Source organism: Crinia signifera, chromosome 2, assembly GCF_055691185.1.
Source record: "Crinia signifera chromosome 2, ASM5569118v1, whole genome shotgun sequence".
Lineage (NCBI taxonomy): Eukaryota > Metazoa > Chordata > Amphibia > Anura > Myobatrachidae > Crinia > Crinia signifera.
Genome location: NC_139218.1, coordinates 319,757,485 through 319,785,412, shown reverse-complemented (window position 1 = coordinate 319,785,412; position 27,928 = coordinate 319,757,485). Strand labels below are relative to the sequence as shown.

At 45.0% G+C, this 27,928-nt stretch overlaps 1 protein-coding gene across 1 annotated transcript in view; it reads right to left on the bottom strand.

Annotated features, from left to right (window-relative positions):
• The window catches only part of LOC146057640 (protein S100-B-like), a 58,405-nt gene that overhangs the window by 29,398 nt on the left and 1,079 nt on the right, over positions 1-27,928 (bottom strand). The gene's annotated exons all lie outside the window — the stretch shown is intronic.

The window sequence follows — 27,928 nt, the reverse complement described above, 5'->3', positions numbered from 1 at the left end:
TGGCTTGATGCCAGGTAGCACAGAGAGAAGGGTAGGGAGGGTGGGGATCCAGAATCAAAGAGGCTCACTTCCTGTCTCTGATCACTGATATAACCCTCTCTGGCTGCCGCCCCCCTGCTACCTGATTGGCAGAACTAACTGCCACTCCACTACTATTTCCATAGGGCTTCACACAGATGCTTCTGCTGTACATTGCTTGTGGACAACAAATTCACAGGCTCTTAATCTCCCTCCAGCCTATGTGGCCCTCGCTCTGTCTAAGGCGCCTATTGAATTATGTTGTTGTTAACTCGTACCATTACTTAACTCTTATGCCTAGAAATAAATGACACAAACACCTTATCTAAAAATAACGACACTGACACCAACTGCGTAAGGTTAAAAGGTCATAGTTGTTTATTTAAGTGGTATGACCCCTATTTGTATAAGGGATGGCAAAGAAAGCGCTTGAGACCAGCACCATAAACGCGGGTGTTGCCATGGTAGCGACCTCAGCGCCCGCCAATGGCCACACCCCTTCTTGTGGGTACAGCCTGCGCTGTGACGGACATACCGCCCCCTTCTATTGCATGACGTGGACCTTCCATGAAGGCCAACGCCCCCAGCCGGAACTGGGGACTCGCCCGCCTTCTTGGCAAAGGGGGGGCAATACCGCACAGAGACCACCTGACACCCCACCTGCTTGCTGGTCGAGAGCGCCTTCTCGCCACAGCCTGTGTTACAAAGACCCCGCAGGGTCACCACGCGTAACCAGGCCCCGCCATACCAAACAAATAACAACTTACGCTAAACTAACCTAAACTAGAGAAAATATCCTCCAAAAACCTGCCATGCCTGAGTCAGGAAGATGTACGCCATCTGGCCTGTACAAACCCACAGAGTCCTTAACAATAGTAGGATGTCTAACCGCCTTGCCGCCCCGAACCACAACATGCCTAGACACCGCATGGTTCAACTTCCTCATGGCCCTCTCGATTGCTGACACATTCCGGCAACCCCGCCAGTTAATGCGGGGAATTATGTCGGACCACACAATCCTCACACCGGGCCAGAGGTCCACCAGACGCACAAAGTCTGTCTTAATCTTAATGGTGAGCTCGATGCCCGTCCTCTTGACCAGGCCATTGCCACCTAAATGAATCACCAGAACATCGGGGCGGCCCCACGTACGGGCTTTGGCAGATAACAGCTCCCATAGACTATCCCAAAGGAGACCCATGACTCCAAACCAGCTAACAGCGAGTGCCTTCTCCAGAACAGGAGCACTGGAGGCTAGTGGGTGCCTAGCAGCCCAAAAATTAAAAGAGTGCCCTACGAACCAGACCCTACCCAGAGCCATATCGGAAGGGGGAGGGGCTGCAAAAGAGAAAACCTAGTGGTTAACATCATGATATACTTTAACACAACAAAATGCATACTACGGCCCAAGTGAAGGTGAAAAACTTAAAAAACCTTCTGTGAACTTTAGGGGACAGCCAATTGAATTAGTCCACAATGAAGGAAAAAGTAAAAAATTCCCTTCACACCGTCGATTCCGGAACGCTAGTCATTCCAGAACCGATTGTAAACAATCGTTTTTGAGCCGGCGCAACAGGCGCTTGAACTACAACTTATCTAACTTATCTATTCTTACATAACTCTTATGGCAGGATATACACCTGCCAACTGCCTGAATGGCAGAAGGTGATACTCCTGCCACTGCTGCGCAAGTAGCAGCCCCAATTCGAAACTAATGCGTTCCGAAATCCTGCTCCCGCAGACCCAATTCTACCAAACATTGCCGAAACACAGCCGCAAACTGGAATCGGGTCAGCGGTAGCCCATCAACGTGCGCCAAAAACTGCAAGGCGGCCTCTGGTCTGCGGGAGCTATATTCCTTAGCTAAGGAAACCGGACACACGGCCGCTTCAGCCTGTGCATTAAGGGTAACCCAGTGGCCCCTGCCCATCTGATTCGTTTTGGACCGCTTAATCTCGCATAGCACTTGTCCTTCACGGAATACTACATCCTCCCCTAGGATGCCAGTGCGGGAGAGTTTGCTGGCTGCCACCAGCTCGCTGATGCGAAAAGCGCCATGAAACGCAAATGTAAATGCAACCTTAAACAGTGCAACTCCGTATTCGCTCTCAGCAACCTTAGCCAAACAACCCCCCAGGTCCCCCAGCATACTCATGTCTACGGGTTTGCGTGAATCCGGGGGAACTGGACGCACCCGTGTCCAACCCTTCATGGCTTTGGACAATACAAAAGACCTCGTGGGGTCGGGATCGCCCCGTAAGCACGAATAGAAAGCGGTGCCTGCCAAACGCCGCCGCCATAGCCGACTTTGACCTGCCCCGCCTATGGTGACCCCAAACAAAAGCGAGTACCCGGTCCTCGACCGACTCACCGCTAGCCTCGGGGGAGCCCTGAAACTCCACCCAGTCCTGCCATGCGGCCCCATAAGTTCTACGAGTGGAAGGGGCCAAGGACAGAAGAGCCAGGTCTGTCATGCCGGCTCTATGACCTGCCACACAAAAGGGGGGACAATTAAGCCCAAGTGGCGAAGCCTCGGGGGCCAACTCGCGAAACCTCGCAAACTTAAACCTCGAAAGGTCATCCGCTATTTTGTTATCCACCCCCGGGACATGCCTGGCCCTGAACTGCATGTTATGCCGTAAGCAGAGCAGAACTAAGTGCCGTAGCAGACGTAAAGCCTCGGGGGAAGCCGCCCTCTGATTATTAATGGCATGCACCACCCCAAGGTTATCACACCAGAACACTATGTTCTGGTTAGCTAGCTGGGAGCACCTTTTTCAGCTCTGCAGAAACTATAAATCGGGAAAAGCTCAAGAAGCAGCAGGTTGACCGTGAAACCACGATCAACCCACGACTGAGGCCACTTCGAGGCGCACCACTCCCCATGGAAGTACGCCCCGAAACCCGTGGATCCCGCCGCGTCAGTGAACAGCTGCAGTTCAACGTTGGAGGCGGGGTCAGAAGGCCAGATGAGCTCCCTATTGACTGCTCGCGAAAAACTGACCAAACTAAAAGGTCGTCCCGCATCTCCCCACATAGTCTGACTGTGTGATGAGGGTGCCTAACACCCGCCGTGGACCTTTCTAGCTTATGGCAAAACACCCTACCCATCGGGATAATGCGACATGCATTAATTAAATTGAAAGAGCCCAGTAAAGATTGTATGAGCTGCAACCTGACTCTCTTCTTTTCCCTGCATTCAGTAATGAGGGCCTGCAGCTTGCAAACCTTGTCCTCAGGGAGCCGGCAGCAACCTGCTGCAGTGTCTATCTCAATGCCCAGATAAGACGGAACCGTGGCAGGGCCCCCCGTCTTATCTGCGGCAATGGGGACCCCTCAAGACGCCGGGACATTGATGGCGGATGCCAGGATGTTTGCACACGTGCCCTGCCCGCCTGGCCCCACAAAGAGAAAATCATCCAAATAATGCGCCACGCCACTACAGCCTGTGACGTCATGAATGTACCAGTGCAGAAAGGAACTGAATTTCTCAAAGTAGGAGCAGGATACCGCGCATCCCATGGGCAAACACTTGTCAATAAATATACCACCGTCTCAATGGAAACCCATGAACCTGAAGGACTCTGGGTGTAGGGGGAGGAGCCTGAAAGCCGACTCTATGTCCGATTTAGCCACTAGGGCCCCACTGCCAAAGCCCCAGACCATGCCTAGAACCTCATCGAACAAATTGGTAGTGGACGCCACAATGTTGCTCGGGGATGGCGTCATTGATGGACGCCCCGTGGGGTTAAGAAAGGTGCTGAATCAGTCTATATTTGCCCGGGGTTTTCTTAGGGACCACCCCCAGAGGGGAGAAACAAATCCCAATCAGCGGGTCAGACTGGGAAAGGCCCCGCCATTCTGCCCCATTAGATTCCCGCCAGCACCTTTTGGTCTCGTCACCTCGGGCTGCCAGTGCCGACCCCGCCCTGATCTGCATTGCTTGCAAGCAGGTCTATAAAATTTTTTGGGGTGACCTGCCCCACATAAACTACATTTTGCCCCTTGGTCACACTTGCCGTCATGAAAGGCAAAGCGCTTCTCTTTGCTGCCGGATCTCACCCCGTGTTTCCCCCTTGTAAAGGGCTTCTTGCCTAGAGGCTACACCGAAGGCAGGCCCCTACCTATGATCTCAGCTGAATGTCAACGTGTTTGCACCCTTTAAGATGGGTTTGGACCCCTCGTGAGTATGACAACACTTTACATAGTCATCACGCCATGCGCTGTCCTTGTCATTATGAACGTGACATTAACCGGGAACAAGTAACGTAGTATGTTCACGACTTCATCGAGCCTGGTGCTGAGGTAACACGAGGCTAGTAACAGGCAACCCCCTTTAAGCCAATTGCTAAAACCCTGGCAAGCGAACTCACCCTTGGCTGAGGACCGTCTGGCCTTGCAAAGTCTTTTCCCGCATATGTGGTTAGTGTGAAAAGGTCTACCAAAAACTGTCCCCTTCTAATTATGTATTTTGACCTCCCTTAACCTGATGGGGCCTTCCCACTCTGGGTGCACTTGGACCCCCAACCTGCTTAGCTACAGCGCAAATTCGTGCGGGCGCTAGGGGGACCCAAATTCCCCGCTGCTAGTGGAAGAGTGTAAAGGGGATGCTGCACACACAGAAAATTCAGTGTTCTCACCATCGATGGAGGAGCCTCCGTGCTCGTCAGCAGACATAGCCGGAATTTCTGATTCGGCTGAAGGTAAAGGAGCCGGCATGCCGGATCCACGCTCTGCGAGGCCGGTACCCTCAGCCGCCGGGGATATCCCCCTGCTTGACATGGCCGCTTTGGGGAGTGCTCGCAGCTGCCGTGGTGTGGACTCTGTGGAGCATCTGTGGACTCCGCCCCTTGTTCGACTGCTGACATCACCCGGGTAACTGCAGCCTCCGACACGGCAGGCACCGAAGTCCAGTGGCGATGGATTAGCAGCAGAGGAAATACGATCTGCACCAACTGTGACCTCGAAAGAAAAACACAGGCATGAGACATCACAGCGCTAAAGACCCAGGGAAAGAACATGGTGGGATGTCATCTCGACTGACCCACGGCCCTCAGGGCGGGGGGGCACATTGGGAAACTAGGGGAATGTGTAGAGACCCTAGCTGAAGGGAAACTAGCCCAGAAAAGCTTGAGAATGCGCCAGACTACCAAACGAGGGACTGCAGCGGGGGATGTGCCAGCCCACACAGGTACGTACAGGGGTGTATTTCTGATATGCAGCCTGCTGCAATGGAAAAGCCCGGAAACCAAATTACTGTAAGCCAGTATAAACAACTAGGTGCCCAGCGGTCAGAGGTGAGGTAAACAACCATGTATTCTGCAAACTGGTGACCCACCAGCAACAAAAACATTACTGGTAAACTCGTGGTAAAATTAAGAGGCATAAGGCCCTGTAAGCAAGGCTGCTCAGACTGGGACCCGGCTATGCCAGTAGGCAGGGAGGCCACATGGAGTGAGCCCTGGAGGGCATGCTGGTTCCTGTAGTGCCACAAGGAGGATTTAGGGGTAACTCCTGATAGGCTGGCTCTCAACTCAGATATATTAAGTGCTGTTATCATGTAGCCTTACAGTAAGACAATTATATCCAGTGTAGGACTTCCGGCATCAGAGAAGCCGTGACGAGGCCTGGAAGCTTATCATATCTTCTGCAAAATATATGCAACTAAGATCTCTGCATGACCCTCTATTATGTTGTTTTTTCATATCTTATTACTAATGCCCTTTGGTGAGCTGGGGGTTAAATCCCCCTCCCTTGCAGCACCTGGGGGGCATTACTAGTTTCATTGAGCAGCTCTCACCACTGTTTTAGCTAACAGGGAGGGCAGAAATGGTGGCCATCTGTAACAGGCATGGCTGCACCATCCCAAGTGAGGCAGGGAGCCCACAGACAGAAGGCCTTGTGCCTCAAAGACACCCCCATATTAAATGCCACAAGTGAAATAAAACCTAGTAACCAGGGCACCAGCAAGTGGTGCTGTAGTATCACCACTGCCAGCATGGAAATCCCCAGCCCTGACACTGTCTACATGTGGCTGTGATACAGGACAGGGTATTTTGTGCAAGCAGGAGCAGCTAAGGTACACAGACAGAAAAAGCAAGCTGTACAGGGAGGAATGAGGAGGAATGACAGAGAATGTGAGCAATTCAAAAGTTACTTAACTTGCTTCAAGATTTAGCTGTGCTTCAAGATTTAGCTGTTGTGCTTCCAGACTGATGATCCAGAATCAAAGAGGCTCACTTCCTGTCTCTGATCACTGATATAACCCTCTCTGGCTGCCGCCCCCCTGCTACCTGATTGGCAGAACTAACTGCCACTCCACTACTATTTCCATAGGGCTTCACACAGATGCTTCTGCTGTACATTGCTTGTGGACAACAAATTCACAGGCTCTTAATCTCCCTCCAGCCTATGCGGCCCTCGCTCTGTCTAGTTAGCGCTACTAATGTCAGCAACTGATGTGGGCACGTGTATAGTCAGCGCTACTAATGTCGGCAACTGGTGTGAGCATGTGTGTAGACAGAGCTAGTGATGTCGGCAACTGGTGTGGGCACGTGTATAGGCAGTGCTACTGCTGTTGGCAACTGGTGTGGGTATATGGTTACACAGTGCTACTAATGTCGGCAACTGGTGTGAGCACTACGTATAAGCAGAGCATATGTTTACACAGTAGCGCCTTGAGTCCTGTTGGAGAAAGTGCGCTATATAAATTCTACTTACTTACTTACAGTGCTACTAATGTCGGCAACTGGTGTGGGCATATGGTTACGATGTGCTACTAATGTTGGCAACTGGTGTGAGCACTACGTATAAGCAGAGTAACTACTTTTGGCAACTGGTGTGGGCGTTCTGAGTAAGCAGCCCTTCAAATGTGGGTATATCCAGGAGTATTCGGAGCATTATGTGTAGCATAATGTGTGTCAATATCATATGGGCATTATGGTGCTTGGCATATTTTGTAAGGAGAATTACGGTGTGTGGCATAATGTGTAATGGGCATTATGGTGTGCTGCATATTGTGTAAGGGGCATCATGATGTGTGACATAATGTATAATGTGTAATGGGCATTACTTTATTTATAATGTGCCTTACTGTGGGCCTTATTTTGGTTCATTCTTTCTGACAAAATCCTTCTTAGATGGGCAAAACCATGTGCACTGCAGGTGGGGCAGATGTAACATGTGCAGAGAGAATTAGATTTGGGTGGGGTTTTACTTCAAAGTGAGATCTATATTGCAGTGTAAAAATAAAGCAGTCAGTATTTTCCCTGCACAGAAACAAAATTACTCACCCAAATCTAATTCTCTCTGCACATGTTACATCTGCCCCCCCTGCAGTGCACATGGTTTTGTCCATCTAAGAAGGATTTTGTCAGAAAGAATGAACCAAAATAAGGCCCCGTGTGTGGTATAATGTGTAATGGGCATTGAGGTGTGAAGCATAATGTGTTATGGGGATTACAGTGTAATTGGTACTTTTATGTGACTATGCCCATTCCCCATAAAGCTACGCTCCTACATTTTTGCACGCTCCTACGGCGCAAACTCTCCCTGTTTTTTTAACTCATGGCACCAAAATTGCTAGTTACAGCTGTGTAAGGTGAATAATATTACTATGTGGTGTAATTTGGAGTGGGAGTACTATTGTGTGGCCATTCCCCTTCCTTGAGAGATCACACATTTTTCTTTTGGTGTGCGCTGTCCCTTTGTAAAGCTTGGGTGGGCGCAAATTTATAGTTTGCAGGAGGGCGCCGAACCCCCTAGCACCGTCCCTGTACAAGGGGCTGTGTCCAGTGTGTCAGGGGCTGTGTCCAGTGTACAGGGGCTGTGTCCAGTGTACAGGGGCTGTGTCCAGTGTCCAGGGGCTGTGTCCATTGTCCAGAGGCTGTGTCCATTATCCAGGGACTGTGTCCAGGGTGACGGGCTGTATCCAGTGTAACTGGCTGTGTCCAGTGTGACAGACTATATCCAGTGTCCAGTGTGACAGACTATATCCAGTGTCCAGTGTGACAGACTATATCCAGTGTCCAGTGTGACGGACTATATCCAGTGTCCAGTGTGACGGACTATATCCAGTGTCCAGTGTGACGGACTATATCCAGTGTCCAGTGTGATGGCCTATATCCAGTGTCCAGTGTGACGGCATATATCTAGTGTCCAGTGTGACGGCATATATCTAGTGTCCAGTGTGACGGCATATATCTAGTTTCCAGTGTGACGGCATATATCTAGTGTCCAGTGTGACGGGCTATATCTAGTGTCCAGTGTGACGGCATATATCTAGTGTCCAGTGTGACGGCATATATCTAGTGTCTAGTGTGACGGGCTATATCTAGTGTCCAGTGTGACGGCTGTGTCCAGTGTACAGGAGCTGTGTCCAGGGGCGGTGTCCAGAGGCTGTGTCCAGGGTGGCGGGCTGTGTCATGTGTCCAGGGGCAGTGTCTAGTGTGACAGCTGTGTCCAGTGTACAGGAGCTGTGTCCAGAGGCTGTGTCCATTGTCCAGGGGCTGTGTCCAGGGTGACGGGCTGTGTCCAGTGTGACGGCTGTGTCCAGTGTACAGGAGCTGTGTCCAGGGGCAGTGTCCAGAGGCTGTGTCCATTGTCCAGGGGCTGTGTCCAGGGTGACGGGCTTTGTCCAGTGTCCAGGGGCAGTGTCCAGTGTGACGGTTGTGTCCAGTGTACAGGAGCTGTGTCCAGGGGCGGTATCCAGGGGCTGTGTCCAGGCTGACGGGCTGTGTCCAGGGGCAGTGTCCAGGGGTTGTGTCCAGTGTGACAGGCTGTGTCCAGTGTAAAGTAAGAAAAAAAAATTAAAGTAATAAATAAAATAAAAACACATTTTTGGAGGATGATTGAGGAGGAAATAGTGGGAGATCAGCAACCTGATAGAAGTGCTGAAGCTTCTACCACCAGTCATGACAAGGCCGTTGTGATGTGCCAGGTTGGAAGTGTAAGGTCCACATGTATGTGATGCCCACTGCTGTCGCTTAGCTCAGTCATCCAGCTACCTCGGTATAACCTTTTGGCCCAACTACAGTAAATGAAAACAATTTTGTGAGCTGTGAAGTGATCAAAATTGACTAGAAATGAGTGGAAGCTAATGTTATTGAGGTTAATAATACTGTAGGGGCAAAAACAGGCCCAAATTCTGTTATTTTAGCCATTTTTAGCATTTTTTCATAAAAATCCAGATCCAAAACCAAAACCCGCAAGGGTGGTTTTGCCAAAACCAATCCAGATCCAAAACACGAAGGGAGATCCAGATCCAAAACCAAAACCCAAAAAAGTGTCCACCGCACATCTCTAAATGTTATAGAAGTTTAAAAAGCAAGTAGATTCTGATTACCTGCAAGACCGCTGGTGGACGGACTAATCAGTCATTGGACATAGTTGCTGTGCGAAAATATTCAAAATCCACAGGAGACAACTATAGTGGAAAATGCCCGCCCTTTTGGGATCCACTACTGCATCTGAAGATATAGTATTGGATCATCTGCATGGGGCAGCAAAGACGGTGTAATGGTTAGCATTACTGCCATACAGCGATGAGGTCATGGATTAAATTCCCACCACGGCCCTAACTGTGCGGAGTTTGTATATTCTCCCCATGTTTGCATGGGTTTATTCTGGGTACTCCGGTTTCCTCCCACAATCCAAAAATATACTGGTAGGTTAATTGTCTTCCAACAAAATTAACCCAAGAGTGAATGTGTGTGCGTGTATATGTGGTAGGGAATATAAACTGTAAGCTTCACTGGGGCAGGGACTGATGTGAATGTTCACAATATTCTCTGTAAAGATCTGCGGAATCTGTGTGCGCTATATAAGAAACTGATAATAAATAATAACATTGGTCATTTAAGTAACCATCAGGTTACTCAGTATTGCCATGGGATTCATACTTTCTAAGCCAGTAAAGCTGCGCCCAAGGATGCAGCCACTGATTTCGGAACACCCAGAAAATGGAGCTGACATGCCCCCATTTTATTTGGTCAACACCATTAGGTCGACATGGCTTTACGTCAACAGGTCATAAGGTCGACATGGGGTTTTTCACTGTTTTTTGAGCCGGCAGGCGGTATTTCATGCCCTACTAGGGCATTGTGGGAGAATAAATAGTGTGCCGAGCGCAGTGTGGCACAGTGCCCGAAGCATTGTGAGTGAAGCGAGCGATGCGAGGGGATGCGGTGCACTGGAAACTGTGTCCATGTCGACTGTGTCGGCATTTGGGTCAAAAAATGGTGAAAACACCCATGGCGACCTTTTCATTGATGACCTAATGCTTGTGTCGACCTAAAGCCATGTCCAGTTGGCATTGCATCTGTTGTTGCAGACACAGACCTGCACTTTTAACTTTAATTTTACAGCACCAGATTCATGAAGTAAACATGCTTGCCTACCTGAGAAAATGCTCTGTTCCTGGACTTCCCTGGTAATGTATGATTGTCATCACCTGTGGTGAAATGCCTTTCTTATCAATTACCTAGCTCCCCACAGGTGATGGCAATCCTACATTACCAGGGAAGTCCAGGAACAGAGCATTTTCTCCCTCATGGAGAGGGTCAGGTGGGCAAGTATGAAGTAAACATCATGGGCCAGATGCCCTAAGCTTCAAAAGTGATAAAATGGAGAGTGATAAACCACCAGCCAATCAGCTCCTACCTGACATTTTTCAAACACAGTCTGTGGTAGCTGGTGGTTTATCAATCTCCATTTTATCATTTTAAAACTTAGTGCATCTGGACCCCAGTGAGCTGGGCTCCATCTGTCTGTGTCTCCCACTTGCTTTACTTCCTGGTATATGACACCTCTATTACACCAGTGGACCACTAACAGCCGTGCTTGTGTGCTACATCATTGTCTGGTATCCAATGGTCCCCCCTGTCTGGCTTAATTTACACACTTGTGTGTGTGGTGTTGAACACATTGAGGCTTGACGCTGTGGAGATAATAATTTTAGTGGCTTTATCGGACAAGTGGGTCCGGCGGCATATGGGATCTTATCGGTGTTCTGCTGACTGTTGCTTATTAGCTGAATTGAAATATTCTGCTTACAAAATTAACATATTGGGGGAAATTTACTAAGATGAAAGTTGTATTTCAAATGGGATGTTTATTTTTCAAAGTGAGCTAGTGAGCCACCCAAAATAACAGGATCTTTTCACTGACCGGTCATTTGATCCCCACTCTCTTTAATGAGTCACTTTGTCCATCTCTAGCTCAGTGAAGACAGATGCAGTTCACAACTGCAGTGGCTTCACTGTGATTGCCAGTGACTTCCAATTGGAAGTCCTACAGACACTACAGTCAGTCCCATTGGGTAGTGTTTCCTTCCTCTGGGACTGCCAAACCAGGCTGCAATAAGCAGAGTGCTGGCTTGTATTAGGCTGTAGCCAATTCATTAAGGGGCGTAACTAGAACGTTGTGGGTCCCATAGCAAAATTTAAAAAAAGGGCCTCCCACCCCACATTGCCACTACAATGCCCCTTAAGCTGAGTACACACTATGCAATTTATCAGTAATGATATGGACAATAGCGATACTGTTAATGATATTGTGTGCATATCGTTCATTGTGTAGGTCAATATCATTAACGATGTGCCCCTCCACGGGTGGTTAACGATGCCACTTCTCTGTATATGCACCTCAATCTGACAATATCATCAGAGGCTGGATGTACATAATGGGTGACGTCACTGAATGATTTTGTAAAGATATCGGTCAGTGTGTGCGCACTAGATTGTTCTCCCGTAGCACCGCAAGAGCATAAGGGGAGTGAAAGACAATGAGGATGTTAAGTGGAGACAGAGTGAGAAAGAAAGAGAGAAGTGAGAGAGGTAGAGGAAGACAGAGGGAGTCAAAAAAAGACAGAGGGCAGAATGGGGAGATATAGGTATTCCAATGGTCATCGCGGGGAGGAAGGGGCCTAGTGACGTTATTCTATGTTATTCCCAGAATTTTGATTGCGTTCCCTATTTAAATCTGCATGCATTTTGGTGCTAAGGCAGGATCTAATAACACAAATAGTCCAGCCCCACCCCCATTGCCACCCTGCATCTAGACTCCGGGCAGGGGTACCGTGGGTGAGGAAGGGGGTCTGGGTGTGCTCTGGATGGGGAAGAGACTGGTGTGCCGTGGGTGGGGTAGGGCGGGTGCGGTGTTTTCGCAGGTGAATGCGGGCTTGCTGTGGGTGGTGCCATGGTGTCACAGGTGGGTTAAGGCTAGTATTAGCCAGCATGAGCCCCTACCCTTCTTACCTGCTGGCTGCCCCAAGGTGACTCTGGGGCTGTCACATCACTGGGGAGACAGTCATACATAGGAGTGTGTGTGTGTGACCAGTAGCGCACGCAGGGGGGTTTCTGAGTACCCAGAAACCCCCCTAGGAGTCTAAGGGCCCTAGGCTGAAAGCTGAGGGTCCCCTCTTTCCATGGGTACAAGAATTTTAAAAATCGGCCCTTGGGAACCAGAGATATCTGTCTTCAAAGCAGTGTTCCCCATCCAAGCCTGTTAATTGCTCTTCCCAGTCAGATATTTCAGGTTCTATCTGACTTTTTCTGAGGATATATTCCAAAAGCTGGGACTCTCCTCCTTTGAGGGACATGAGAAGCTTGTCTCTACTGTTCCAAGAACCAGAGATATCAGCCTTCCAGCAGCTGGTTACTGCTCCAGCTCCACACACCTGGTGTGTAGTTTTATATACTGGTTGGCGGATTGCTCTGTCTCCTGAACTCTGATCCCCTAGTCCCCAGTACCATTTGGTAGGTGGGATTCTCTAGTTTTTAATTCCATTATCTAAGAATCTAAGAAATCTATTTCCGGGAACTGGAGATATCTGCAGTCAAGCAAGCTGTCCTCCCACCAGAAAATTATGAATAATAAGCCCACTCCACTATACACCCCTCCTCTGCATATTAAACATCCTCTACCACCCTGGGAGTTATGTATCAGGGCCCCTTCATTCAGCCCAATGCCCCCTTCTCCCACCATCTGTGCAGTAAAGGGGTAATTAGTGGAAACTATTGATCCAGGCCCTACATGCTGAGTGGTTGATATAATACCCCTTACCACCCGAGGGTCATCAAAGCTTCCCCCACCCCTACCGCTGGAGGATCGGTAGGGGCCCCAATACATTGCTATGCCCAGGGGTCTACACTGCTGTTGACGCCCCTGTATGTATATTTTATTATTATTATTTATATACATTTGGTCTATCTATAATACTTTAACTGACCCGGCATATACTGGTCCATCTAAGTGTCCATCTCCGTGCTTTGCTCCGCCCCTCTGGAAACCCCCTTCTAAAAATCCTGCGTTTGCCCCTGGTGACAGTCATACATAGGAGAGGGGGGGGGAGGGGGGGTGAGGTTTGCTCACCCTCCTGTGTCCACGCCACCATCTATTACTTTTAGTACAGTTCAAAGCGTGGCGAGCAAAGCAAGTTCTGTATAGTAAGCGGTGGCCGCAAAGATGAGGAAGTACCAAAAGGAGTTTTAACACAGGTGATGGTAATCATACAGGAACAGGGCATTCTGTCCCTCCTGGAGAGGATCATGTTGGGAGGTATGCATTTATAGTTTGGGACAGAAAGAAATGTCGCTGTGTGGTGCACCAAAGATAAAGAGTCAATTAAAATGTAACTTTTAATGTTATGGATTTAAAAGTATAGCGAAATATAAAAGACACAGAACAAAAATGACATACACATAAGATTAAAAAAGGATATAAATTATCCTTGCAACGTGGGGTCCCACACTCCTAATATTCAATTCCCACTAGTGTTGGGGTACATGATCCGTCTATTAAATGTCTCGTATTCTTATATATACGTGGCGGGCATTAGATATGTATCATAAATTACCCCTTTCCTAGGGGAAAGTTGGTACAAGTTTAGGGTTGGCTGTTCCCAGATAGGGTTGGTATTGTAGCAAAAATTATGCCAGAGATAGATAATTAGGCAAAGTTATGCCAGAAATAAATAATTTAGGCAAAATCTAGGTAGAATTCGCATCCATCAATACCAATAATCGCTCAATGTGTAGTATTGATGTGTCTACAGGAGCGTGTCGATTAAACCAATCTAGCATCAATAGTATATGCACACAAAAGGAACGCCCATTAATAGAGTAGCCTTCCACATCAATGGTGTTCTTAATACAGTCCCTGGAGTACAATGTATCCGATTATAGGACACTGTGTCTCACGATATAATGGGACTGTATAACCAATTATATGTATCAATATAATCCCTGGAGTACAGCGTGTCTATCTTGGGACACGCTGGCTCACAATATAGCAGGATTAAATACCATTAATTCCTCAGTAATTTATGTTTAATATGTCTGCCGTGTAATTGGCAGATGGATTGTCACGGTAATTGTGCCACTGGTTTTTAATATAAACAAGGTGGTGTCTGGTACGTTTTTTATTCAATTATTACTGTTATTGAATGTTTAAATTATTTATTCATATCCTAAATAAATGTTCTTGACAAGGTGCATAATAATGTCAGTAATTGCTGGGTGTGTGGCGTTCACACGTTATACCCACGCGCTTCAATGACAGTTAATATCACACTAATCAAATATTAATCGGTACCAGTAGAAGTCATCTAGTAATGGTGGTATTTTGAACACAATGAGTCTAAGTACTTCAGTGACAGTATTTTAGTGAATGGTGACAAATTATTACTGGGACTAAATGATTACATTGGGCTACCAGTGTTGCGATCACACACCCGCCGGCTATGTATACCGTGGCGTTGATCGCTACACGTTAGTTAGATACAAGACTCGCAATGTGGAATCCACGGTCCCTGGAGCGCGGCGTGCTTGATGATTACACGCCGTCTCACAGTATGTAAGACCGGATTCTCACTTGCGATACAGAATAGGCGCCCTTCAGCCAACGGGCTGCTAGTTAAAGCGCCCGCTCAATAACGTTTCTATTAGGATTATTAAGCTAGACAGATCAAAATGTACATTTCAATTGGGGTAAGGGAGTGGGGATAGCCCACGAAGTGTACGGTCGGCGTACGCTTCGCTAATGAGCTTCGTCAGGACCAACCTGGGTGGTGCCTGAGAGCTCCTTAAGTACTCGTGGGTTAATGCATATGCTAATGTGTTTATGCACTCATTGGTCACCCCATTTGTCAATCATGGATTGTAGGTTGCGTCGTGTGGTAAGTTCCGTTTACCACTACTAAATAAGGTTTTTATTGTTGAGTGACAGGACTGTTTGTCACTAATAATATGCGCTGTGTGTTAGGTATAGTAATGTGTGCAATCTTGCAGTTCTTCGTTCATCTGAGGGATATATCTGATTGGATCATAGATGTCGATATGATTGGACAAGGACCCCATCAATCATGATGGGTATAGCACTCTGATAGGTACCGGTCAAATTGTTTGAGGTCACCATGGATACTGTGGTTCTGGTTTTAGGACAATGTTACGTGGATGAGGTGATCCAGAGTAACAATACTTCATGGAAGGTGGAATCTCCGCTAATCGGCATATTTGTGATGTCTTATATTAGCGCATAAAATAGCGGTATTCCTGCTGGACAGTCTTTTTGCAGTATCACACGCAGATATTCATAATAAAGATATTAAAGTTAGTCAATACATAAGTGGTGCGTGCGCATCTTTCATTTAATTTTAATTTGAATTTTTGGACAATCTTGCAATCGTTTAATCGTTAAATAAATATATCTAGTGTATTCTTTGATATAGGTCATGACTGGACAGAGGGATCATCAGTCAAAATAGACGTGACACTTTAATAGATATTCATCAGATTGTTTATTATATCATGGTCACTATGGATACTATAGTTCTAGTGATGAGACGGTAGCAGCAATATTACAGCTGATCTGCCTGCTTAGCAAGAAAATACATTAGTCAATACATTTCCAATGTGTGTGCTATTTATCTTTTATTGTTGTTTTAATTTTGTTAAGATTTTAATTCTTTCAGAGACAGGTAAGTTGCTTCATGAGTCAATCATTCATAATGTGGGGTGGCTGATAATTGTTTAAGGCGTCAGCTGGGATGTCTTATATCCCGTAGTTGTGTTATATTGAGATTCTCATAAATATAGTGTAAATTTTAAAGAAACATGGTAACATATTAGGTTATTCTGTATACTAATATTTCATGGCTGAAAAATAATACTCGTTAGGTCTATAGTGACCAATAGTTACAAGGGTTGTATGAACCCGTGAGGTCAGATTGGTGGTATGTGTCTCAATCATGGGGAAGGATGGGTCGTGTATTTTTGAATAGTGTAATAAAAGAAGAACTTTTATTGATGGATGTATTCATGGGGGATGTGAACAAAAAAGAGGGGAAAGTGAGAAAAGATATATAATTAGAAAATTAGAAAGTTCGGTGATGTGTGCAAACAGATAAATACAATGCATTTAAGTGAGTATACCTTTATAAATTTAAGTGAGTATACCTTTATAAAGAAAGGGTAGTACACACCATGAGGGTCCCTACTGTCGTCATCACCCATGTATGTGAAGGAGGTGACATGTGATATATTTAGACACATGTACCCCATACATGGGAGATGGGAACAACAGTGTTTCCCAATGGGTGTATTAATCCCAGCATAGTGGTCAAGGATGTATGCAGACTCGCTGCCCATTATAGGTGCACAGTTTGTGGTAAAAAGGTGAAAAAGTTTTAAGATAGTGGTATATGATAGTGTACTTGCATGCACCTTTAGTTTTTTAAATAGTAAATTGCAGTTTCACACTGGGTGCTGCAGATACCAGATTGTGATAAAATAGTGAGAAAAAAAAAAAATATTTTTGTAAAAAAGTAAGTGGTATATGATAGTGTACTTTCATACACCTTTGGTTTCTTTAATAATAAAAATTTCATACTGAGTGCTGTAGATACCAGATTGTGGTATATCAATTTATATGATGTAAGGAGCAATTAAAGAAAGACAGTATAATTGTTCTCTTCGTTAAGTCCTGCTGGGTGCATTGACCCCATCAGGAAGATCAGGCGTGTTTCTTGTTTAAGAAGTTCCTTATCCCAGTCACCCCTTCTTATGTTCATGGTGACTTTGGTCATTCCATATGCTCTTAAGTTGTTGGGGACACCATGATGGTGTTGGAGAAAGTGTCTCGCCACTGGGGTCAAGGGCTTGAAGTTAGCTTTGTCTCTGGAGGCATTTTTAATGTTCAGAAGATGCTCGGAAAGTCTTTTCTTGAACGGTCTGCGGGTTTTTCCGACATATTGTTTGCCGCAGGGACACTCCAGATTATATATGATTCCTGCAGTGTCACAAGTGATATAGTCCTTAATCTGCCAGGTCTTGCCAAATTTGTCGATGTACGTGTTACGTGGTGCAATGTACATGCACACTTTGCAGGTGCCGCATTTGAAGGTACCTTTCTTTTTGATTTTTGCTGTGGTCCCTTTTTCTAGATGACTGTGTACCAGAATATCCCTTAAATTTTTGCTCCGCCTCCAGCTGATGTCCACTTTGTTAGTAATGATTTCATTTAAATCCTCGTCAGTTTTCAGAATACTAATGTGTTTGTTCAGGATTTGTTGAACCTTTTCCCACTCTTTGCAGAACGTGCCTATGAAGCGCACTTTTTCTTTTTTATCAGGTGTTTTTACCCTAGGGACCAGAAGATCTTCTCTTTTTACTTTTTGCACATCTTTTCTGGCTTTCTGGGTAGATTTTTTACTATACCCTCTATCGTGCAACCTAATATCCAGTTTGTCTGCTCTTTTGTTATATGTTTCGTCCTCTGAGCAGTTTCGTCTGGTTCTGAGGTATTCCCCTTTGGGTAGGCCCTTGATCACAGGTGGAAAATGTGCGCTTTGTTTGTGTAGTAAGGAGTTTGTGGAGGTTTTCTTACGGAATAGGTCTGTACTGATGGTACCATTGGTCTCTACGTGGATTCGGAGATCCAAGTATTCCACTTCCTTTTGGCTGGCATGGTGGGTAAGTCTAAGGTTCAAATGGTTGCTGTTCAATAGTGTCAAAAATTCTTCAAATAGACTCAGATCCCCCTCCCATACGAGGAGGAGATCGTCTATATATCTCAACCATATGAGCACATGCTAAGTATAGACTTCATTGGGTTCTGTGAACACTATTTCCCGTTCCCACCACCCCAGGTACAGGTTGGCATACGTGGGGGCACAAGTGCTCCCCATCGCAGTCCCCTGCACCTGGAGGTAGAACTGTTCGTTGCATACGAAATAGTTTTTGGACAGAACGAATTGTAGCAATCTTATAATGAAATCATGAAGTGGTGTTTCTCTTTCCATACTCAGGAAGTATTTGGAGGCCTGTATACCGTACTGATGGATTATACTGGTATACAGGCTCTCCACGTCACAGGTGACAAGCCAAGCATGGGGACTCAAGGTGATGCCCTGTAATTTATTCAGGACATCCATTGTGTCCCGAACATATGAGGGTAGTGTATTAACAAATCTCCTCAGATGGTGATCTACGAACTGACTGGCTTTTTCAGTCAGTCCGCCCATACCAGATACGATGGGTCTTCCCGGTGGGTTGACCTCATCTTTATGTACTTTAGGAAGTAGATATAGTGTGGGTATTTTTACATGTTTGATGGATAAAAAGTCATATTGTTTTTTGCTCCTTCCAACATCCGTTGATAGGTGTTCAGGAAGTCGTCAGTAGGGTTGAATGTTAATCTTCTGTAACATGTCTTGTCCTTCAGTTGTCGATCTAATTCCTTCTGGTATTTGTCTAAGGACCACAGCACCACGTTACCTCCTTTATCAGAAGGTTTTACTATGGTGTCAGTCCATTCACTAATCACCTTCAGGGCTTCCCTTTCTAGTGTGCTCATGTTGTCCTCAAATTTGTAAAGGTGTTTCTTACGTTCTAGATCATCTAGATCCCTAGTGACCATTTCGAGGAACACCTTCGCTTGGGGGCAGATGGAGTAGTCAGGCAAAAAAATTGATTTTCTTTTTAGTGTTGATATGTTGGGGTTCATATCAGATTGTGGATCACTTTCAATAATGTTCAGGTCATTTTCATCTGTCAAATCTTCCAGAATCTCAAGGATCCCAATATCCTGATTGTCAAAGAATTCGTTTATGAATGGTTGGTGTGGGTCAAAATCAATGGAAGGTGACAATTGGGAGGTATTGGTGATGTCAGAACGTTTTTTGAAAAACTTTTTCAATAACAGTTTCCTAACGTAAAGGTTTAAATCTTTTTGGTATTCGAAGCGATCGAATGACTTCACAGGGGAAAAACTAAGGCCTTTGCTTAGGACGGATATCTGGGCTTCATCAAGTAAATGATCTGTGAGGTTGATGATCCTCAGGGAGTCACAGGGGGCTACCTCCTGTAGCGTCTTGTCTCTCTCCTGTCTTCCCTCCAGTCCCTTGGTCCCCTTTTGGGCCTTCTTTCCCCTCCTAGTCCTCCTATGTCTCGTCCCAGGGTCTCTCTGAGATCCCTGGGGCTGACCCCTAAAAAATGTTGGTTACTGCGTCTGTCAGTGGTCTGGTTTGTCAGGTTAGTAGGTTCACTGTCAGATGAATCAATATCTGAGGTGGTGTATCCCGCAGTATTGTTAGGGGGTTTCTTCCTATTGTTTTGACTCCATCTATAGACCCTATTAGTCTGAAAGTCATTAAGATCCCTCTGAAGTTTACTTTTTTTGCGACTGATAACCTCCTTCTCCATGCCCTCCAACTCGGTCTTAATTTTGAGGTATGCTTTCTGAAATCTATCCAGATTCTCGAAGTTTTTTAATTTGTCACTTAGCATGTTTATTTCCTGTGTGCATTGGTTCAGGGTTATCTCATCGTGTTTAATTAAAATATTGATGAGATTGAACGAGCATGTCGTCAGGGTTTTCTCCCAATCATGTTTCAGGGTATCATTTGCGAGTTCAAAAGAGGGGAATACTCTCGGACGTAGGCCCCTAGGTGTTATTTGTTGTTTTAAATAATTTTCTGAAGTCGCTTTGTTCCAAAATGTCCTGGTCTGTTTGGCCAGGACATTTTTTAGTGCGTGCATGTCACTGATCCAGTCTTCTTTGCTGGTATCTATTTGTGTCAGATCACTAACAAGCATGGTCTCAAGGCATTTCTGGAGACTATTTTGTCTGTCATGTAGTTCTTGTGACAGGCTGAAGGCAGTAGATGTGGTTGCGGACGCCGACGGAGCCACAGGGAAGAGTGACATTTTTATTTTTATTTCTCACAGGTTTTTTTTATATATAAGGAGCTCTCAAAAATCCACTCAGGAATTTTAATATTAGAGAGTAATGAAATATAATACACTTGATGTGCCGTGCTGAGTACCGAATGGTGCAAAAAGCACCTTATAAATGTATATTTAGAGGAGAGGGTTGGTAGTCGCACAGGAAAGGGTAAATGTACAGATGGCGCCGGGCTCATCTTTCCAGGGGATGGCGATGGCGACGCCATTCGCCATTCCCTGCTCCGGCGCCATCTGTGTGTCGGAAGGGGACGCGCGCGCACGAGGTGTGCGCGCGTCCCCTTCCGACGGTGCTGCCGTCCTCGTCCGACGGGCGCCCGGTGCCCACACCGGGCGCCCGCACCCCCCCACAGCCGCTTCGGGTCCCCCCAGCCCCCCTCGAGCGGGAGGCGGACAGTATTGCGTCCGCCTCGCCCGCCGGCCGCCCGGATACTGAGACGCACGTGCGTGGGGGACGCACGCGCGTCTCAGTCAGATGGCGCGCCGTGCTGCTGGCGGATCGCCAGCGGCATGCTGCTGGCGATTCGCCAGCAAGCATAAGGCCTGCCCCATCTGTAAGTCAAGAAGGTTGGCCCCTCAATGGGTATCTCAATCATTAAATTTGCATGACATGTGAGGGTGTGCTACCACTGGACATCAAAAAGTTGCATGTACAGTTTGGGACAGAAAGAAATGTCGCTGTGTGGTGCACCAAAGATAAAGAGTCAATTAAAATGTAACTTTTAATGTTATGGATTTAAAAGTCTTTTATATTTCGCTATACTTTTAAATCCATAACATTAAAAGTTACATTTTAATTGACTCTTTATCTTTGGTGCACCACACAGCGACATTTCTTTCTGTCCCAAACTGTACATGCAACTTTTTGATGTCCAGTGGTAGCACACCCTCACATGTCATGCAAATTTAATGATTGAGATACCCATTGAGGGGCCAACCTTCTTGACTTACATTTACCCTTTCCTGTGCGACTACCAACCCTCTCCTCTAAATATACATTTATAAGGTGCTTTTTGCACCATTCGGTACTCAGCACGGCACATCAAGTGTATTATATTTCATTACTCTCTAATATTAAAATTCCTGAGTGGATTTTTGAGAGCTCCTTATATATAAAAAAAACCTGTGAGAAATTAAAATAAAAATGTCACTCTTCCCTGTGGCTCCGTCGGCGTCCGCAACCACATCTACTGCCTTCAGCCTGTCACAAGAACTACATGACAGACAAAATAGTCTCCAGAAATGCCTTGAGACCATGCTTGTTAGTGATCTGACACAAATAGATACCAGCAAAGAAGACTGGATCAGTGACATGCACGCACTAAAAAATGTCCTGGCCAAACAGACCAGGACATTTTGGAACAAAGCGACTTCAGAAAATTATTTAAAACAACAAATAACACCTAGGGGCCTACGTCCGAGAGTATTCCCCTCTTTTGAACTCGCAAATGATACCCTGAAACATGATTGGGAGAAAACCCTGACGACATGCTCGTTCAATCTCATCAATATTTTAATTAAACACGATGAGATAACCCTGAACCAATGCACACAGGAAATAAACATGCTAAGTGACAAATTAAAAAACTTCGAGAATCTGGATAGATTTCAGAAAGCATACCTCAAAATTAAGACCGAGTTGGAGGGCATGGAGAAGGAGGTTATCAGTCGCAAAAAAAGTAAACTTCAGAGGGATCTTAATGACTTTCAGACTAATAGGGTCTATAGATGGAGTCAAAACAATAGGAAGAAACCCCCTAACAATACTGCGGGATACACCACCTCAGATATTGATTCATCTGACAGTGAACCTACTAACCTGACAAACCAGACCACTGACAGACGCAGTAACCAACATTTTTTAGGGGTCAGCCCCAGGGATCTCAGAGAGACCCTGGGACGAGACATAGGAGGACTAGGAGGGGAAAGAAGGCCCAAAAGGGGACCAAGGGACTGGAGGGAAGACAGGAGAGAGACAAGACGCTACAGGAGGTAGCCCCCTGTGACTCCCTGAGGATCATCAACCTCACAGATCATTTACTTGATGAAGCCCAGATATCCGTCCTAAGCAAAGGCCTTAGTTTTTCCCCTGTGAAGTCATTCGATCGCTTCGAATACCAAAAAGATTTAAACCTTTACGTTAGGAAACTGTTATTGAAAAAGTTTTTCAAAAAACGTTCTGACATCACCAATACCTCCCAATTGTCACCTTCCATTGATTTTGACCCACACCAACCATTCATAAACGAATTCTTTGACAATCAGGATATTGGGATCCTTGAGATTCTGGAAGATTTGACAGATGAAAATGACCTGAACATTATTGAAAGTGATCCACAATCTGATATGAACCCCAACATATCAACACTAAAAAGAAAATCAATTTTTTTGCCTGACTACTCCATCTGCCCCCAAGCGAAGGTGTTCCTCGAAATGGTCACTAGGGATCTAGATGATCTAGAACGTAAGAAACACCTTTACAAATTTGAGGACAACATGAGCACACTAGAAAGGGAAGCCCTGAAGGTGATTAGTGAATGGACTGACACCATAGTAAAACCTTCTGATAAAGGAGGTAACGTGGTGCTGTGGTCCTTAGACAAATACCAGAAGGAATTAGATCGACAACTGAAGGACAAGACATGTTACAGAAGATTAACATTCAACCCTACTGACGACTTCCTGAACACCTATCAACGGATGTTGGAAGGAGCAAAAAACAATGGGGTTATCTCGAAAACGCAATATGACTTTTTATCCATCAAACATGTAAAAATACCCACACTATATCTACTTCCTAAAGTACATAAAGATGAGGTCAACCCACCGGGAAGACCCATCGTATCTGGTATGGGCGGACTGACTGAAAAAGCCAGTCAGTTCGTAGATCACCATCTGAGGAGATTTGTTAATACACTACCCTCATATGTTCGGGACACAATGGATGTCCTGAATAAATTACAGGGCATCACCTTGAGTCCCCATGCTTGGCTTGTCACCTGTGACGTGGAGAGCCTGTATACCAGTATAATCCATCAGTACGGTATACAGGCCTCCAAATACTTCCTGAGTATGGAAAGAGAAACACCACTTCCTGATTTCATTATAAGATTGCTACAATTCGTTCTGTCCAAAAACTATTTCGTATGCAACGAACAGTTCTACCTCCAGGTGCAGGGGACTGCGATGGGGAGCACTTGTGCCCCCACGTATGCCAACCTGTACCTGGGGTGGTGGGAACGGGAAATAGTGTTCACAGAACCCAATGAAGTCTATACTCAGCATGTGCTCATATGGTTGAGATATATAGACGATCTCCTCCTCGTATGGGAGGGGGATCTGAGTCTATTTGAAGAATTTTTGACACTATTGAACAGCAACCATTTGAACCTTAGACTTACCCACCATGCCAGCCAAAAGGAAGTGGAATACTTGGATCTCCGAATCCACGTAGAGACCAATGGTACCATCAGTACAGACCTATTCCGTAAGAAAACCTCCACAAACTCCTTACTACACAAACAAAGCGCACATTTTCCACCTGTGATCAAGGGCCTACCCAAAGGGGAATACCTCAGAACCAGACGAAACTGCTCAGAGGACGAAACATATAACAAAAGAGCAGACGAACTGGATATTAGGTTGCACGATAGAGGGTATAGTAAAAAATCTACCCAGAAAGCCAGAAAAGATGTGCAAAAAGTAAAAAGAGAAGATCTTCTGGTCCCTAGGGTAAAAACACCTGATAAAAAAGAAAAAGTGCGCTTCATAGGCACGTTCTGCAAAGAGTGGGAAAAGGTTCAACAAATCCTGAACAAACACATTAGTATTCTGAAAACTGACGAGGATTTAAATGAAATCATTACTAACAAAGTGGACATCAGCTGGAGGCGGAGCAAAAATTTAAGGGATATTCTGGTACACAGTCATCTAGAAAAAGGGACCACAGCAAAAATCAAAAAGAAAGGTACCTTCAAATGCGGCACCTGCAAAGTGTGCATGTACATTGCACCACGTAACACGTACATCGACAAATTTGGCAAGACCTGGCAGATTAAGGACTATATCACTTGTGACACTGCAGGAATCATATATAATCTGGAGTGTCCCTGCGGCAAACAATATGTCGGAAAAACCCGCAGACCGTTCAAGAAAAGACTTTCCGAGCATCTTCTGAACATTAAAAATGCCTCCAGAGACAAAGCTAACTTCAAGCCCTTGACCCCAGTGGCGAGACACTTTCTCCAACACCATCATGGTGTCCCCAACAACTTAAGAGCATATGGAATGACCAAAGTCACCATGAACATAAGAAGGGGTGACTGGGATAAGGAACTTCTTAAACAAGAAACACGCCTGATCTTCCTGATGGGGTCAATGCACCCAGCAGGACTTAACGAAGAGAACAATTATACTGTCTTTCTTTAATTGCTCCTTACATCATATAAATTGATATACCACAATCTGGTATCTACAGCACTCAGTATGACATTTTTATTATTAAAGAAACCAAAGGTGTATGAAAGTACACTATCATATACCACTTACTTTTTTACAAAAATATTATTTTTTTTTTCTCACTATTTTATCACAATCTGGTATCTGCAGCACCCAGTGTGAAACTGCAATTTACTATTTAAAAAACTAAAGGTGCATGCAAGTACACTATCATATACCACTATCTTAAAACTTTTTCACCTTTTTACCACAAACTGTGCACCTATAATGGGCAGCGAGTCTGCATACATCCTTGACCACTATGCTGGGATTAATACACCCATTGGGAAACACTGTTGTTCCCATCTCCCATGTATGGGGTACATGTGTCTAAATATATCACATGTCACCTCCTTCACATACATGGGTGATGACGACAGTAGGGACCCTCATGGTGTGTACTACCCTTTCTTTATAAAGGTATACTCACTTAAATTTATAAAGGTATACTCACTTAAATGCATTGTATTTATCTGTTTGCACACATCACCGAACTTTCTAATTTTCTAATTATATATCTTTTCTCACTTTCCCCTCTTTTTTGTTCACATCCCCCATGAATACATCCATCAATAAAAGTTCTTCTTTTATTACACTATTCAAAAATACACGACCCATCCTTCCCCATGATTGAGACACATACCACCAATCTGACCTCACGGGTTCATACAACCCTTGTAACTATTGGTCACTATAGACCTAACGAGTATTATTTTTCAGCCATGAAATATTAGTATACAGAATAACCTAATATGTTACCATGTTTCTTTAAAATTTACACTATATTTATGAGAATCTCAATATAACACAACTACGGGATATAAGACATCCCAGCTGACGCCTTAAACAATTATCAGCCACCCCACATTATGAATGATTGACTCATGAAGCAACTTACCTGTCTCTGAAAGAATTAAAATCTTAACAAAATTAAAACAACAATAAAAGATAAATAGCACACACATTGGAAATGTATTGACTAATGTATTTTCTTGCTAAGCAGGCAGATCAGCTGTAATATTGCTGCTACCGTCTCATCACTAGAACTATAGTATCCATAGTGACCATGATATAATAAACAATCTGATGAATATCTATTAAAGTGTCACGTCTATTTTGACTGATGATCCCTCTGTCCAGTCATGACCTATATCAAAGAATACACTAGATATATTTATTTAACGATTAAACGATTGCAAGATTGTCCAAAAATTCAAATTAAAATTAAATGAAAGATGCGCACGCACCACTTATGTATTGACTAACTTTAATATCTTTATTATGAATATCTGCGTGTGATACTGCAAAAAGACTGTCCAGCAGGAATACCGCTATTTTATGCGCTAATATAAGACATCACAAATATGCCGATTAGCGGAGATTCCACCTTCCATGAAGTATTGTTACTCTGGATCACCTCATCCACGTAACATTGTCCTAAAACCAGAACCACAGTATCCATGGTGACCTCAAACAATTTGACCGGTACCTATCAGAGTGCTATACCCATCATGATTGATGGGGTCCTTGTCAGTGTTCCCTCTAAGCTGTGCGCACGTGCGCGCGCACACAACTCGACGAGCGTGCGCACAGACATTACAACAGAGCGCACAAAGCAGCAGTGGTCCCTTTTTGCAGTTGTGGACTCAATTAATGTGTGTTTCACCCATTAACTACATTGTGTGCTATGTATTGAATGTTTAAATGTTTAATATCATTTTGAAGTAAAGATAACACAAATGCTGAACGTCATTTTCCAGATATATATAAGTGAAGCACAAAAATTTAAATTTCCTTCCAAAGTTGCACAGCCAAAATCTTTTGCCGCACACAGCCTTCGTAAAATTAGAGGGAACATTGGTCCTTGTCCAATCATATCGACATCTATGATCCAATCAGATATATCCCTCAGATGAACGAAGAACTGCAAGATTGCACACATTACTATACCTAACACACAGCGCATATTATTAGTGACAAACAGTCCTGTCACTCAACAATAAAAACCTTATTTAGTAGTGGTAAACGGAACTTACCACACGACGCAACCTACAATCCATGATTGACAAATGGGGTGACCAATGAGTGCATAAACACATTAGCATATGCATTAACCCACGAGTACTTAAGGAGCTCTCAGGCACCACCCAGGTTGGTCCTGACGAAGCTCATTAGCGAAGCGTACGCCGACCGTACACTTCGTGGGCTATCCCCACTCCCTTACCCCAATTGAAATGTACATTTTGATCTGTCTAGCTTAATAATCCTAATAGAAACGTTATTGAGCAGGCGCTTTAACTAGCAGCCCGTTGGCTGAAGGGCGCCTATTCTGTATCGCAAGTGAGAATCCGGTCTTACATACTGTGAGACGGCGTGTAATCATCAAGCACGCCGCGCTCCAGGGACCGTGGATTCCACATTGCGAGTCTTGTATCTAACTAACGTGTAGCGATCAACGCCACGGTATACATAGCCGGCGGGTGTGTGATCGCAACACTGGTAGCCCAATGTAATCATTTAGTCCCAGTAATAATTTGTCACCATTCACTAAAATACTGTCACTGAAGTACTTAGACTCATTGTGTTCAAAATACCACCATTACTAGATGACTTCTACTGGTACCGATTAATATTTGATTAGTGTGATATTAACTGTCATTGAAGCGCGTGGGTATAACGTGTGAACGCCACACACCCAGCAATTACTGACATTATTATGCACCTTGTCAAGAACATTTATTTAGGATATGAATAAATAATTTAAACATTCAATAACAGTAATAATTGAATAAAAAACGTACCAGACACCACCTTGTTTATATTAAAAACCAGTGGCACAATTACCGTGACAATCCATCTGCCAATTACACGGCAGACATATTAAACATAAATTACTGAGGAATTAATGGTATTTAATCCTGCTATATTGTGAGCCAGCGTGTCCCAAGATAGACACGCTGTACTCCAGGGATTATATTGATACATATAATTGGTTATACAGTCCCATTATATCGTGAGACACAGTGTCCTATAATCGGATACATTGTACTCCAGGGACTGTATTAAGAACACCATTGATGTGGAAGGCTACTCTATTAATGGGCGTTCCTTTTGTGTGCATATACTATTGATGCTAGATTGGTTTAATCGACACGCTCCTGTAGACACATCAA